The sequence below is a fragment of the Melopsittacus undulatus genome, chromosome 1 (genome assembly GCF_012275295.1).
Source record: "Melopsittacus undulatus isolate bMelUnd1 chromosome 1, bMelUnd1.mat.Z, whole genome shotgun sequence".
Classification (NCBI taxonomy): domain Eukaryota; kingdom Metazoa; phylum Chordata; class Aves; order Psittaciformes; family Psittaculidae; genus Melopsittacus; species Melopsittacus undulatus.
Genome location: NC_047527.1, coordinates 152,481,004 through 152,495,629, shown reverse-complemented (window position 1 = coordinate 152,495,629; position 14,626 = coordinate 152,481,004).

Genomic DNA, 14,626 nt, shown 5'->3' with positions numbered 1-14,626 from the left:
TGTAGCTACAGCAGTCCTTAGTTAAGGTTTGACCCTCTCAGGGTTTGCTCAGAAGGCCAGCCCTCCCTGGCAATGTGCCTCTCATTCGCTTTGAACAGAAAATGATATAAGAGCCTACACCTCCCATAACAGAGTTCCCAGGTGCTTATGCTTCCCCCATGACTGAGCTCCCATCTCGGCTGTGAAGGGATGCCAGGCCCCTTGCAGTCAAGCTCCAGACATGGCTGGAGAGGAGCATCACTCAGTCCCTGCAGCCTGGCTTTGCTCTCCTCCCTTTGTTCATAGGAGGTAAGCTCAACTTTCAAAAGAGAGTGGGGCTTCTTTAATACTGTCATGGTTTAAACCAAGTCCACACACAGCTCGTTCACTCACTCCTCCCCTCGCTCCCCCAACTCCTGGAGAGTTAGGAAGGAGAATCCAAAGAATGTAGCCCCCACGGGTTGAGATAAGCACAGTTTAATAGCTAAGGCACAACACAAATCACTACTGCCATTACTACTACTACAAATGATAATGATACAGCCAATAACAAGTGAAGAGAATACAACACCTCACCAGCCACCGACCCATAACTCACCCCAACCTGCCCAACCAAGCACCAACCAATACCTCCTCCATCCCCCCAGAGCTCCAGCCCTTCCAGGTCTCTCCCAGTTACATCCTGGGTATGACGTGCTATGGTATGGAATACCTCTTTGGCTAGCCTGGGTCAGGTGTCCTGTCTCTCCTTCCTTCCGGCCTCCTTCCTTCCCTGGCAGAGCATGAGCTCAGAAAGGCCTTGAACAAACCAAACATTGGAGCAGTAACTCAAAACATACTTGCTATCAGCAACCATTCTCAGCCCAAAAGTCAAACCACAGCACTGCACCAGCTACCAAGAAGGAGAAAAATGCTACTGCTCAAACCAGGACAAACCTAAGAGCTTTCTTATACTAAGGGCTTTTTGTAACTCCCCTAAGCAGACCTTGCTCCCAGCTAAGCCATTAGTTACTGTCTCCTGGCTTAGATGTATTGAGCTGTTATTGTCTCCTAGCTAAGACATATCGTTTCAGCTGTGCATGTGGTTGCTCTGGGCTAGAGTCACCACAGTTTGAGCCAGTTTTTCAGCCTCTTTGGGTGAAATCCCCTGCAGCACTGCCAGGTATATAGTGGGCAGAGACGCTGGGGCAAAAATAGGGGCAGATTTTCATGCACTGAAATTGGAGTAAGTTCTAGTTAAGCTAAAGTGGGCACAGGAAATGGAGAGGGGCATTTGTGGCTTCAGAGCAACAAAACAGCAAAAAGAGCGAGCTGTGTGTATGCTCTCCTCTGTCATTCCTCCCTTTCCTCAGGTATATGCTTTTTAGGTGCTCCTCCAGATTGAAAACTAATAGAAAGGAAAACCTAGCATTTCACTGTGGCATTTTTAGCCAGCATTCAGATGTATACAAGGGGCTGGAACTGGATGAGCCTTAAGGTCCCTTCCAACCCAAACCAGTCTGGAATTCTATGATGATTCTATGATCATGATGAGGACTGGAAATAGCCTGGAAACTCATTGTGCTCAATATTGTGTCCTATAAACCTCTAATGCTCCTGCCTCAGTACCAAGAACTTATCCCATATGGAGAGATGAGTGGGAAGGGGTCAACATGCAAGGTGTTTAAAAATAGCAGATTGTCTGTAACAGTGGGAAGAAGTGTGTCTGTGAAACACAAAGTGCTAATGTAAGGTTAGGCAATGAAGGAAAGGAGACAGGAGACACAACTTGTAGGAAACTCCATTTCACTAATTCTAGGGCTTCTGGAGGTATTTATGTTGTATGAAACCAGAACTGCTTTGGAAGGAAAAAATGGATTTAATCAGTCTCCACTCATAAGCATCTTGGAATGAGAACAAAGCTTCTGAAACACTCAAACTCATATGCTTTACTGAAAGGGGTTTGGGAGGTTTTCATTTAAGTGATTGTGTCAATGTCTGGGCTAATTTCTTGGTTTAAAAAGATTTATTCCTGTGTCATCTGACTTCATCTGAATGGCACTTTTTTCATTACTGATCTGCAAAGGGATTCAAGATTTTCCCATCTTGCCTCTGATTAGTATGTGTCAACACTGTAAAACCTTCTACAGCACCGTTCTGCTCTATCAAAGCTTCTGGCAGCCTGTCCTGCTGATTTAGCATCGTGATACAGCAGTGATCCCAGGGACTTAAATGGGTGAGAGAAATACTTTCTCTAAAAGCACCTAAAGCAGGAGGCTTGCCTGAAGCGTAGTCTCCAGACCGAAGATAATGACAGATTTGTTCCCTAGTCATGTTCTACACGTTTTGAAATGCGAATCACTTGCTCCTTGATGCTTCTCCCAAAGCAGCAAACACAACATCAATTTCACAGAACTCAGCAAGAGACCATATGGAAGGGGAGAGTGGTGTTTATTTTAAACAGGGTTGATTTCAGTCACTAACAAGTTGTGTTACAATTGTCACTCCCTTGCACTCCCACACCATGTGCTTGGAAGCAACAAGACCTGTGTGGTACTTTCATAGGCACGGTCCTGTTAGTGTTTCATTCAGGCCAAGTTCAGTGTTTCTGCCACCCAGCAGGTTAAATTGTGCTAGCATCCGTTCCCACCGTTAGCTCATCCTATTGTAGTTTACTTCTGTGCCTGTGGCTACTTTTAACTTTGGGAGTTAAAAAAAGAAAGGGGGAAATTATAAAACCAGGCTCTATTATAGGCTAAACATACCTGTAAGCTGTTGATAGTGCTGACTGGCCAACCCCTTGCAGTGAGAGCAGAGCAGGGGGAATGCTTTGGGGTTTGGTTTACCACACTATAGAAATTCACAGGGAGAAATGTCAGCCCTTCTTGAGCTTCCCATGGAAGTTTGGTGACTTTAACATCAAGAACTAACCTGTGTAATTTTCCCCCTTCCTATGTTTGATTCCTCTGCCTGAGACTCAGAAATGGCTCTTCTGTACAAGCCACAAGTCAGCTAATAGCCACCTTTTCTGGACCTAATTCAGACCTGACACCAGCCAAACACCTTATGTATTTCATTTTTCTCCCTCCATTTCCTCTTCCCTAGAGTCTTCTGTCTTGATGGGGTCAGTGATTATGTTTAGCTCTAAATCCCAGTCTGAATACAGCATCTAATGTTGCCAAAGGTTTTGGCTATTCAAATTTGAGAGGAAAATGGTTGATTCAATCCCATCTTTAGTGAATAATCTATTATCAGATGCCTGGCATAGTTAGACATATCAGAGCATAATTACATACATCAGTGCAATGAAGTCATTGGTCATTCTTGCTTTATGGTTAAAAACATGGCAGTTTCTGGTTTGGTTTGGCATCTCCATTACCTGCTCTCAGGAAAGAGATGGTTGACTTTTCTTTCCAAATAGAAACGTGTGTGCATCTTCACCTTCCACACAGTCTGCTTTAATGTGTGCTACAGCTAATAAGTGAGCAGCTGCCATGGCAACATAGCCATACAAACACAAAGAAAAGCTCTTCAGCTTTTAAGGAGTGGCTGGAGACAGGTAATAAACCACAGTTTCACTCCTTGCACACAAAGTGCATGTTAAAAACCATGCTGGGCTTCCCTGTGGGCTTTGCTTTTGTGCACAGGTACTTCAAGGATTGCAACATCGCTGCTGTTTCTGGGTACAGCAAGAGAGTAAGAATAAAAGCAAGGCCCAATGCTCAGCAGAATGGTCTCTAGCAAATCCAGTTATAAGTAGCTGGTGATAACACAGGGGTCTTACAAGTAATAGCAGATTCATTTTTGGGTAACTTCATTTTCCTGCTTCCTTTTCCCCATTACCAGGCTTTTCTCCTTTCCTCTGTTCTCTCCACTGCTTCAAGAAAAGCAGCTTTAATGCACACAAGAGTGGGAGGGTGTTCACCAAAATATCTTGGCTTTTTTCATATCAAACCATTGTCATTTATGCATCTTAATCTGCCAGTGCTGTATTTTTAAAGAATCCCTGATACGATAGAGCTGTTAAAAAATAACCTTTATTAACATAACAAGGTAAATCGTATTCTCCTATGTAGCAGCTTATTATTCATCTGTCAGCTCACAGTCAGAGGTCTGATATCTGCCCACCAACTTCACTGGGAAGTTGTCAGTTGCCTATAATGAGGGTAAAAATGACTGTGAAATTATGTCTTCCCCAGCACAGCAATGCACACCCAGGCTTTCAGCTGTATCACCCTATTTGCTAACACTATTAAAGTTTATCCCTCGTCTCACTCAGCCATGACAACATGATAGTCTCTTAGAACTATAGACTGGATTTCAGGATAGAAATTGCTGCTACCAGCTAGTCTGAATTCTTGCAGAGAGAGGCAAATACTCAGCCAGGAGCTTGCTGCAGACCTGTACATCCTGGTTGAGTGGTAGGCCAAGATTTGCAGCCTCTTTGTCCCATAAATACCCATATTTACTAGGAAAGTTTATTGGGAGATATTTTCTTTGTGTCTCCCTCTCATGTCCCATTCAGAGCTTACTGTTCCTCCCTTCACTTGTCTCTAAATTAAGACCATTAGTGGTTGCTCTTTAAAGGACAACCATAATTTTAGGTTGCTATAAAATGAATCTAAACCTGAACTTTCAATTTTCATGCATATTTTTACTAGTATAGTATATTTTAAATATAAAATACACTGTGGGTTACAGTTCATCTCTGTTCTTTCTCTGCACCCTTCCTGATTCCCCAGCTGTATTTTCTGTGGCCTCACTCCTGAAGCATATTTGAGCCTTGCATGATGCCTAACTGGAGAAGAGGGAAATAGTGATGACAGCCGACTCCCTTAGCCAGATGGGGAACTGAGTACTCAAGAGAGGGAATAAGCTTTTGTCCTTGATCTCCACCATCTCCTACACCAGCACTGACTGTGGGAGCCAGCTCAGTAATTGGTGAGGAACTGCAGCTGACTTGCAGTGACTGAATGCCTCTGGAATGGTTCTAAGCATCCTCTGGGTTCCACAGTCTTTAAAAAGGCTGAGTGGGATGGTTTGTTGTCCAGTTGTTTCCAACTTATTTATTTCTCTTTTAAAGCTGGGGACAGTGTTCAGGTAGCAAGTGAAGTGAAACCATCCTCAGCATCTTTAGAAAGAAATACATTGAGGAGCAGCAGAGAGCAACCTGGACACCAAATATTTGGGGTGAGAGTGTTTGCAGCCCTGGATGATTTAGAGAATCTCTCAGCATGCATGCTGCAGACAAGCTGAAAGAAAAATGCAAAGTGAGATGCTAAACAGCTGTATTTTCAACTGTAGTAGCATCCACTGCCTGACCAACACAGTCACCTTGAAAAACAGCATATCGCAACTCATCGTGGTCAGAATCTGAGTAGTGAAAGAACAGTGAGAGTGATCTGTGGTATAGGCATCACATCCACATCACTCAGTGCTGGCAAGCTCACTCCAGCTATTAGACTGCAAAGAGACTTCAAGCTCCTTGGGCCACGCTTTTGCTGATGGAAAACAGTAGGAAGGACAGCTTGGGGAGTTATGACAGACTATGAAGGAACATGCATTTGTAAGGTAATGCCTCTTCTTTGCAACATGGAGCCAGGCACAATCCTTGTCCTAGTGCTCTTTAAATACAAGAACAGCTTCTGTCTTGTACAAGAGCAGTGTTAACCACCTCAAACATTTGCAGAGGAACACAGCACAGGCAAGACCCACTCTCCACCATATGCTGCAGCTCAGCCAGCACTAATGCATAGCATGAGGAAAACACATTTTCTTCCTTCAGTGAAAAGCCTTTGCATTAAAAGCAGCAGGATGAATTCTGCTATGCTTCCATTTTAAACCAATTGTGTATTGGGGTATCCACAAGATAATTTTAAAGCAAGATTTTTCATTCCCAGCCTGCAAAAGATTCCATTTTCCAGCTGCTGGAAAACATCATGAACTGATCCTGTAATGAACTTTCTGATGGAAGAATTGCCTTATTACTGTTAAATGTTGCCAGCTCTTAGATCTGTGTTCTGCTTCATAAATTCCAAAAAGCAGCTCAATGTATTTAGAAGCTATTTCCCTCTTTTAAAATGATCCAGAGTCTATTCCCCGACCTGTGCCAGATCCCTTCCTGTTTAATGCAGACAGATTGCTATGAGCTTATTGCAAAAGATGAAGGAAAAATGTTTGCAGAGCAATTTCTCTTTCTTCTTCTTTATATTTCTTTTCTAGCAAGAACTTGTGCTTTTTGTGTGTTGAAGAACAGTGAATAAGCTCCGCAAAATGACACAATTGTATGTGCCTGCTAGTCAAGTGTTAACATTACAATCAATATACTATTTTATTATCAATATACTCTGTACCTTCCAAATAGCTGGGACATCTGCCTGGGCAGAAGAATATGTTGGATCTCAGATGTCACTGTTGCATGTTGGATTTGATTCTATGATTCTAATTTATAAATCATTCCCAAAGGAGCTGTGGAATGGAAAAACCCATATAATGCAGTTGAGCTTTGTCATTTTCCATTAAATACTGGCTGCTTCCAGCATGTCCAGACAGATTTAAACAGATGAAAGGGTCAACTAAACAATGATTGTGTATGTACATACATTAAGACATGAGAGCTTCCAGTAATTTATTTTATCTATAAAACACTGCTGTGATTATGACTTTGAGAAAGGAAGTGGCTTAGAAGGATCAGAAGACAGTATCCCATGGCAAACAGCCAAAATAGGATGAATTCAAGGATGCAAGAGGATGTGTATTCAGTCTGTTCAAGGGAAAGCATGCAGCTGTGCCCTAATAAAAAGGATTGTTGCCTTCATAATCTATGCAAGAGAGCATTTTTCAATGCTGTGACTCCTGTTTTTCATAATGTCTTTCAAAACAGGCCCTAATGTCAAGAACCCCCTTCTTTCCCAGTGTTAGCCTTGAGATTTTTCTGTTAGTGTGCTCATTACATAGGATCCCTCCTGCACTGCTCCTGGAGAACTGCAAAGCAATCAGGACAGGCCAGGCTGGACCTGGACTGTGGTTTTCCATGAGTATTGGGCAGAGTTGTGCAGAGGGAAGGCACCAAGTTTGATATGGCAGTGAGAAGCTTCTAGTCTAGTTAATGCTTGCACCAGCAAACCATTAAGCCCTCTACAGGGACTTCTTTTATTATCTGAACCTAAAATGCAATTTTACTTGCCATGTCCTGGCTAGAAGTAGTAGACATAAGCACACTGAAATTCCAAGTGTGGGTATATAACAAATGTATCCTATGTACCCCATCCAGCCATCTATTGGGGTTCCTTTTGGTTGAAAAAAGTGGGGTTTCTTCCACTTTTTCCTGATAAACTGTTAACTATTACCATGTCTTATTGTAAGAAGGGCTGAGAAATTTGGTGTCTGAACTTCCTCACCTTATGGCATGTTGTACCCGAGCAAAAACTTACCCACACATTTCCCAGAAGCAGAATCCAGGGAAGAAACAGTTGTAGCACTTCAAAGTGCTATTTATGCTCTCAATTCTCTTTCAATAATGTTTTTAAATCGGGGATTTAAATCAAACACACATATTAATCACCCTCAAACTAACCAGTGAACTGATTCCAGACTGGCACCCAGTCAGTGTTGGTTACAAGAGTTGCTGCCTGTATTCTCCCAGATTTTGTTTGTACAGTGTTTTATTGCAGATATAAAAAGGGAAAATGCAGTTGTCAGCTATGAATGAAATCAAAGCAGGATAAACTGAAGAACAACACTGGTGTATATACCCTCAGCAATCTGGCAGGAAGGGCAAAACTACATGAGAGTTGACAGCTGGCACATACCTGCTTTTTGTTCCTGTAAATAATTAGTCACCTTCTCTTTCTGCAAAAGACATGAATCATGTTCATCATTTGAGATTCTTTACATTATATACAGCTTGCCAGGGAGTTTAGAGACACAGGTGAAGAAAATATTCAGGAGATCCTATACAGTTTATATCAAGATTCCATGCTGATCTTTTGTACATATGCCTTCCTATTTTACTAGGAAGTTTCCATAGTTTTATATTAGATAGGAAAGTAATGTTTTTCTACTTTTTTTGGGCATTTCCATACTGTAAGTATTCTGAAATACAATTTCAGTAACAAGAATCACAGAATCCCAGTCTGATTTGGTTTGGAAGGGACCTTAAAACTCACCCAATTCCAACCCCTGCCATGGGCAGGGTCACCTTCCACTAGAGCAGTTTGCTCCAAGCTCCTGTGTCCAACCTGGCCTTGAACACTGCCAGGGATGGGGCAGCCACAGCTTCTTTGGGCACTCTGTGCCAGAGCCTCAGCACCCTCATTGTAAAACATGTCTTCCTTATGTCTAGTCTAAATCTTCCCTCTTTCAGTTTAAACCATTGCCCCTTGTCCCGTTGCTACAGGAAGGCTGGAACTGTTTTTACTCAAGTGAAAATAGTACAGTTTGCTGTAGTTTGTGCTTTAGAAAGTAAGAAATGTCTATCACCGCTGTTACACTTTCACAGCTTCTGGAGCTGCTGTGCCAAGGTGTACATTTCTTCTCAGGACATAGTCCTAAAAATAGCCATTGCAAAACAAGGGAAGACGAAAGCCTTGGGTGTGAAGAGCACACAGCTGACTCTTAAGTGACTGGAGAGCTTGACTACACAATAATCCTGTTCCTCCTCTGAAGACACTAGCATGCAGAAATCTCTTTGTAGCTAAAGCTGGTTGCTCTCTGGCCTCAATATGCTTCAAAAAACTATTTCTATGATGTAACCGACAGTAACAGGATATTATCTGATGATGCTATAAGGTCTTTTTCTGCCCTCTCCAGTAGACATCTCTTCCTCTGCTTTTGTGGCATGAAGAGAACTTGCAGGGATAAATGGAAATTGTGTTTGTGACCTTATCTCTAGAGTGCTTTTGACTGGTGGTGCATCACTGGGAACCACCATCCATCCTAGCTGCTAGGCAAATTTAATGATTTAGGCACTTTCCCCTTATTTTCTGTGGACTGCTTTTCTTAGTTTCTTTTTCTTAACCTTACCATTCAGATTATACCTATAGAATAATTTAATGTGAACAAAACAGGTTTTTTCCAATAATGTTTTGTAACAGTTATATCAAATTTAGAAGGAAGAAAAGCAGCCTGGTACACTCAGGAATGCGTAATGCCTGCAGTATATCTTCTCATTGATCTAATCTATGCTCTTCAACATATAGGCTTGTTTTTCTAACTGGAAGACCTGCAGGAACACTACACCTTCATATCTGATTAGCTAAAGCTAAGCAAATCTGAACGTTCAATCAGTAGAATCCTCTGAACTGGTAAACAGCCAACTCAATTAAACAGCTATCCTGATTAAGAGAGACAAAAATGCTTCTGAAAAGACTTGCTGTGGCATAAAATACCCACCAAAGTAAAACTACAGCGATAAGGAGATTGAAGTTTGGCGTTTCACACTAATTTAAGAGCTTGTTAGTACTTAACTGCCTGTGTCACTGAATGAATATGTGCCTGTTATGCAGTTTCACTGTCATTAAGTATAATTGTGCTAAATTAGCATCCATGAAGATGTCCTGGTTAAAAGGTTTTTACTACACCAGCAATGGTATACAAATAACATAATCCTGACAGAAAAAAACCAACAAACCCTAAGCAACAGACGAGAGGAATGTGTAGTTGTTCTTTAGAAGAGCTGGCAGGAAAGTGTCCACACCAGCATCTCCTGGGGCACTGAAGACTGATTTTCTCATCGAAGCCATAAAACTGCTCATGACCCCTGGACACTGCTGATTGATACAGGTGCTTCTCTACAAGAGATGCATGACCATTGCAAATGTAGGTTGAGCAGAATCCTGATATTCAGAGTGTTTGGATCTCTTGCTGAGTGGAAGTATCTGCAATGCTGATTGATGTTCCTCCGTGTTCCTCTGAGCACTGTGCACAAGAACAGTTTGCCATACACATCCTTCAAATGATCCTCTTAAGAATTAATGGTTGAGAAGCCTTTTTCCTTTTTTGACCTGTTATGCTTCACATCTAACTAATCCATGGTCTCAAAGCTAACGTGGTAACTAGGCCAGACATTTCTTAGGAAGAGTAAGGAATAATTTAAAACAGCCATTAGGAGCTGCATGGTCTTGAAGACTGAAGTTCTTTTCACTGTATAACTTTAGATAACTGTGCTACAGTATTTCTTCCAATTTAGTGCTCATTTCTGGAGTTACAGGGTAAAATAACAAGCTGACATCTGTACTGTCTCATATGCTTGATTACCTGTATGCAGAAAGGGGGCAAAGCACAATTTCAGGCAACCAAGTGATCTGCTGCTTGAGCAGTATAATTAATCCATATCTGGGGATGTTAACCTGTTTACTTAAAAGGAAATTGGATTGATCCAGGTTCACAAGCTAAGGTTACATAGGATGCACACCAAGCTTCAGTTCAGCCTTGAAGCCTTGCACTAAATGGTGTTTCAGAGGATTATCTGAAAAAATGTTTTCCATAGCTAATAATTTGGCTCTTAACCATCCTTCCTTATGAGCCATTTGGTTAACTTTCATGTCATGTCCAGTAAGCTATACTGACAGAAAATGATCTTCCTTTTATATATAAAGGGAAGAGTAAGAGCTGGTCCTTACCTACCTACATACAGAAAATCTTTGAGTAATAAATCTTTGCTTCCAGTGGTGTTGAAACATGTGAAAGAATTATTAGTTCATGTGCACACAACAAATATGTGCTTCGAAACTGTACTGATAGACTTTAGCTTTCATAGCCTGTTTCAGTCAAAGCACCTGGACTGTGTTAGATGGCAGGGAAGAATGAATTCCAGAAGAAAGAATCTCCCCTGATCATGCCTCTTCCCAGCATCTAAACATATAAACTCAGATACCCACAACCAAGAACTTGATTTGGACAATTAACCAAAAAGAGTGGTGGACTTTCTCAGGTAACCAGGCAAGATGAGCTCTGTTCTCTGGAGAATAAGCTATTTGGTTTTCTAGCACAATATTTCCTCCAGAGTTGTCCATTTATGCTACTTTTATTGGACTGTTACAGGAATAGTATTACCATATAACCAACTGCTTTTTCACCTGCAGCACCTACGTACCGCACCTTCATCTGCACTTCTTGGCAGCTCCTGCACAGCAGCACACAGATCCCCATTGGCCTGGCACAGCAGATGGGATGCCTTGGCTTATGCTTGAAACTAAAAGGCAAGTTTTATGGCATTTTGCTGTGTATTTTCATGTGTTAGTAGCAGGAGCATGTGAGACTAATTCCTGAGGTACAGCATCACTCCTACTCCCATCACTCCTACTCCCATGACAAGCCTTTTCTGAACAGGTTCAGCCAGTTCTGCAACTGCAGCAGTCATTTTTCCCTGATACCTACAGACAGGGTCTAGAATAATACTGTCAAACCACCTTTCCAATCTTATGGGTAAAGGAGGGTCTGCAAATGTGAAAGGCTAGTATCATAATATCTTCTAATGTCATAGTATCATGTAATGCTACTTCCTCAGTATTTGATTTAACATCCTAGTACTACACAGCTTCTATGGACTTTCAGGGCAGTTTTGAGTAATATAATTAAAATTGTGACAGAAGATAATGTCTTTTAATATTTCATTCTTTTATGCTTATTTTTAAATTATTCCTTGTTTAATTTGCTCTGAAAACGAGTGCTCTTTTCCAGCAAAGGAGGAAAGAACATGAATTATACATGGGTTTATCTTTGTATTTTCATTTTCTTCAGAAATTACTGCATGAATGAATCACAGAGGCCACATTTTGACCAACAGGTTACCCAGCTCAGCCCCCCACAGACTGGTCCATGTGTCACTCATGGAACTTGTGTAATTTCCATCCCTGAGGATCTTTGGTTAGAGAGCAAACACTGTGAGGAATAGCATACACAAAAATTAGGACAGAGCAATAATGTATGTCAGTGTTTCTCAGCCTGTTTTTTAGGTGAAGAACAAGCCAGACTGTAAGCAAAGAAAGATGTACCCTGTTTGGTTTTGTTGTATTTTTTTCTTCTATAGCTAAACAGCACATGGGCTAAAATGGGATCATTCATGCTCTATTTTTTTACTATCACTTTTATTCATTTGCTTATACTTGGCTGTATATTTCATTAACATTATGGGGTTTAAAATCATCCAGTAAACATGCCCTCTAGGATCTGATGAGCCAGTGATGGAAAACATTTAAGAAGCATTCAACTAAGGACTTCTACAGATCCTTTTAATCCATTTACTTTACAACTCTTTGGTACATAGGTGTTCCCTGGCACACAACTTGCACAATTCACTCCAGAGTAGTAAGAGTGATCAAGGGAATGAAATAACCCAGTACTGTTGAATCACATTCTGATATAGCAAAAAGAAATGCAGATGTTTGCTATATGCAGGCTTTCCAGGTGGTTAGTTTGCAGGTTAGGCAAATGTTATTTTCTTGCACTGTTAATCATTTCTTGTTAAATATATCAGAATACATTGATTTACAGAAGCTAACATTGCATTGACCGCAGGGAGTACAGTACACTCTTTGTAAAGTCAGTCTGAAGATTGTTATTTCAAGCAGAATCAAAGAAGAAGATAGGGACTTAGCTTGAATGAGGTGATGAGGGAAGTTGCATTGAGATAACAGAGCAGGAGGTTATCTTCCTGTGCTCTGGCATGGAGAGATATAAGAAACAAAAGGGTACAGAAGTAAATCATAGGATGATGGCATCATAGTGTCATAGAGTCATAGAATAGTTTGGGTTGGAAGGGACCTTTAAAAGTTGTCATGTTATTTCATGGGATGTCCTGGAAAAACAAATGGAAGTAGAATAGTATTATCTGTTTCACATGCACCGTAAGCATCTACAGAGTGATTGAGAGAACTGTGTGCTGAAGATGGGCTTTAAATAGAAAACAGGGGAGAAAAGAGGGATGAGATGCCCTGTTAACTCCAGTAGTGACACCACTAACTCCATTAGAAACCCTGTTTTGAAATGATCTCCTGAGAGTATGAAATGTAACTGGTTATTCTCCCACCCAAAAGTCATAGGAGCTCACCAGCATTCAAAAAGCTTATTGTTCTGTGTACAGGAAGCCCTTGAAGTGACTCCTGCAAGGAAAATCCTGAAATGGAGGCATGAGGAAAATAGAGGCTTTATTTTCATCACTGTTTTAAAGCCAGCAGAGCACCACTGGCATCAGCTTTCTGCATCAGATGGGGAAGTGTATCTTGTCTCACACGATAAGCTGCTGTTGGAGAGAAGCAACAGCCTGAAGTTGCTGGGAGCAACTGGAAGTAGGCTGGAAATGTGCAGTTTGTGATGCCTTCAGCTGGGCCCTATGGCATATATACCCAACAAGCTCTCAAGAGCGCTGTTTGAAAGCTACTCATTCAATTGAATGTATGTAATGCCAAGAAAAAATACTCTGTGATGGAGCAAATTTTCCTGCACCTCAAAAGGCAATGCAACAAAGGCCTAACAGTGCAGGATCCTAATTTCCTGTGTGCATGTTCCCATTGCAGAGACATGGGGAAAAGTCCCTGTGTTTGATACCAGCAGTGGGTGATACCATTCTGCTGATGTCCTCATCTGTCCCACCTCTGCAATGTTAGCTCTCAAATTTCTTCCCTAATGCATAGAGTTAGGAAGCATTTCCCAGCTATCTGCTGCACTGAATAATACAGTATGTGTATTGTAATTTCCTTTTCTGAATGACAAATTATGTCCTGTTTCTCTATCATGAAAACTTGATTCTGGAAACAGCATTTGTGCATATTCAGTGTATCATATTGATCATAACAGGGAGAAAGCCAAGAGAAGCCTTCTCCATAGAAACACAAGGTTACAGTGGGAACGCCAAGTCTTTTCTCAGTGATAAATGGCACTAACATTGTGATTTCTCTGCTCTTGTAATCTCTGGAGGTATCTCTATGCAATGAAATTTTTATTAACATGCCCTTAACCTTCCTTTTTAATCTGCTGCACATTTTGGCTGTCAGATTTTACAGAAAAGAAGCACATTATATTATTACTTCCCAAGAGTGCTCTTACTTGTATCTCTAAGCCTGAAATCCTGTCTTTGAATGTGAACAGTGGTATGAAATCATTCAAACCACCTGATACTTCTATAGCTATATCACATCGAAGTCTTTTCTCAGATACCCATAAGAATTCAGCAGTAATTTAGCTACACATATATAGAGTATTTTGCTTTTCAGAGGGATTCATTAAGGAATTCAACAGACAGAAAAGCTAAGAAGAGGGTCTCATTGCTACAGGATGCTATTGGCACCAGCAGTTCATGTAAGTTCTCATTGGAATTAGACAAATTCATGCACAAAAAATCAATCTGGGCTGTTACACCTAAAGGGTGTAGGAAATACTTGACCTGCAGATTGCTGGAAGCTGATGTAAGTACCCCACTCATGGACTTGCCTGATGACCTGGGCTCCAGACTATGCCTGGCTGTCTCCTTCCAGCCTGCCCTGCTCATACCATGAGGACAGTGGGAAGGGCAGTGGCTGATGAGGCCGTGCCCTCCTGGACCACCAACTCCCCATGGCTCACAGGTTCTCTTAGCTTCTTATCTCACTCCTTTGCTGTGCCACACCAGTGTCTGTAGATCACACTGAGGTCTGATATGCCATGACCAGAGTGCTGATCGAATCTGTGA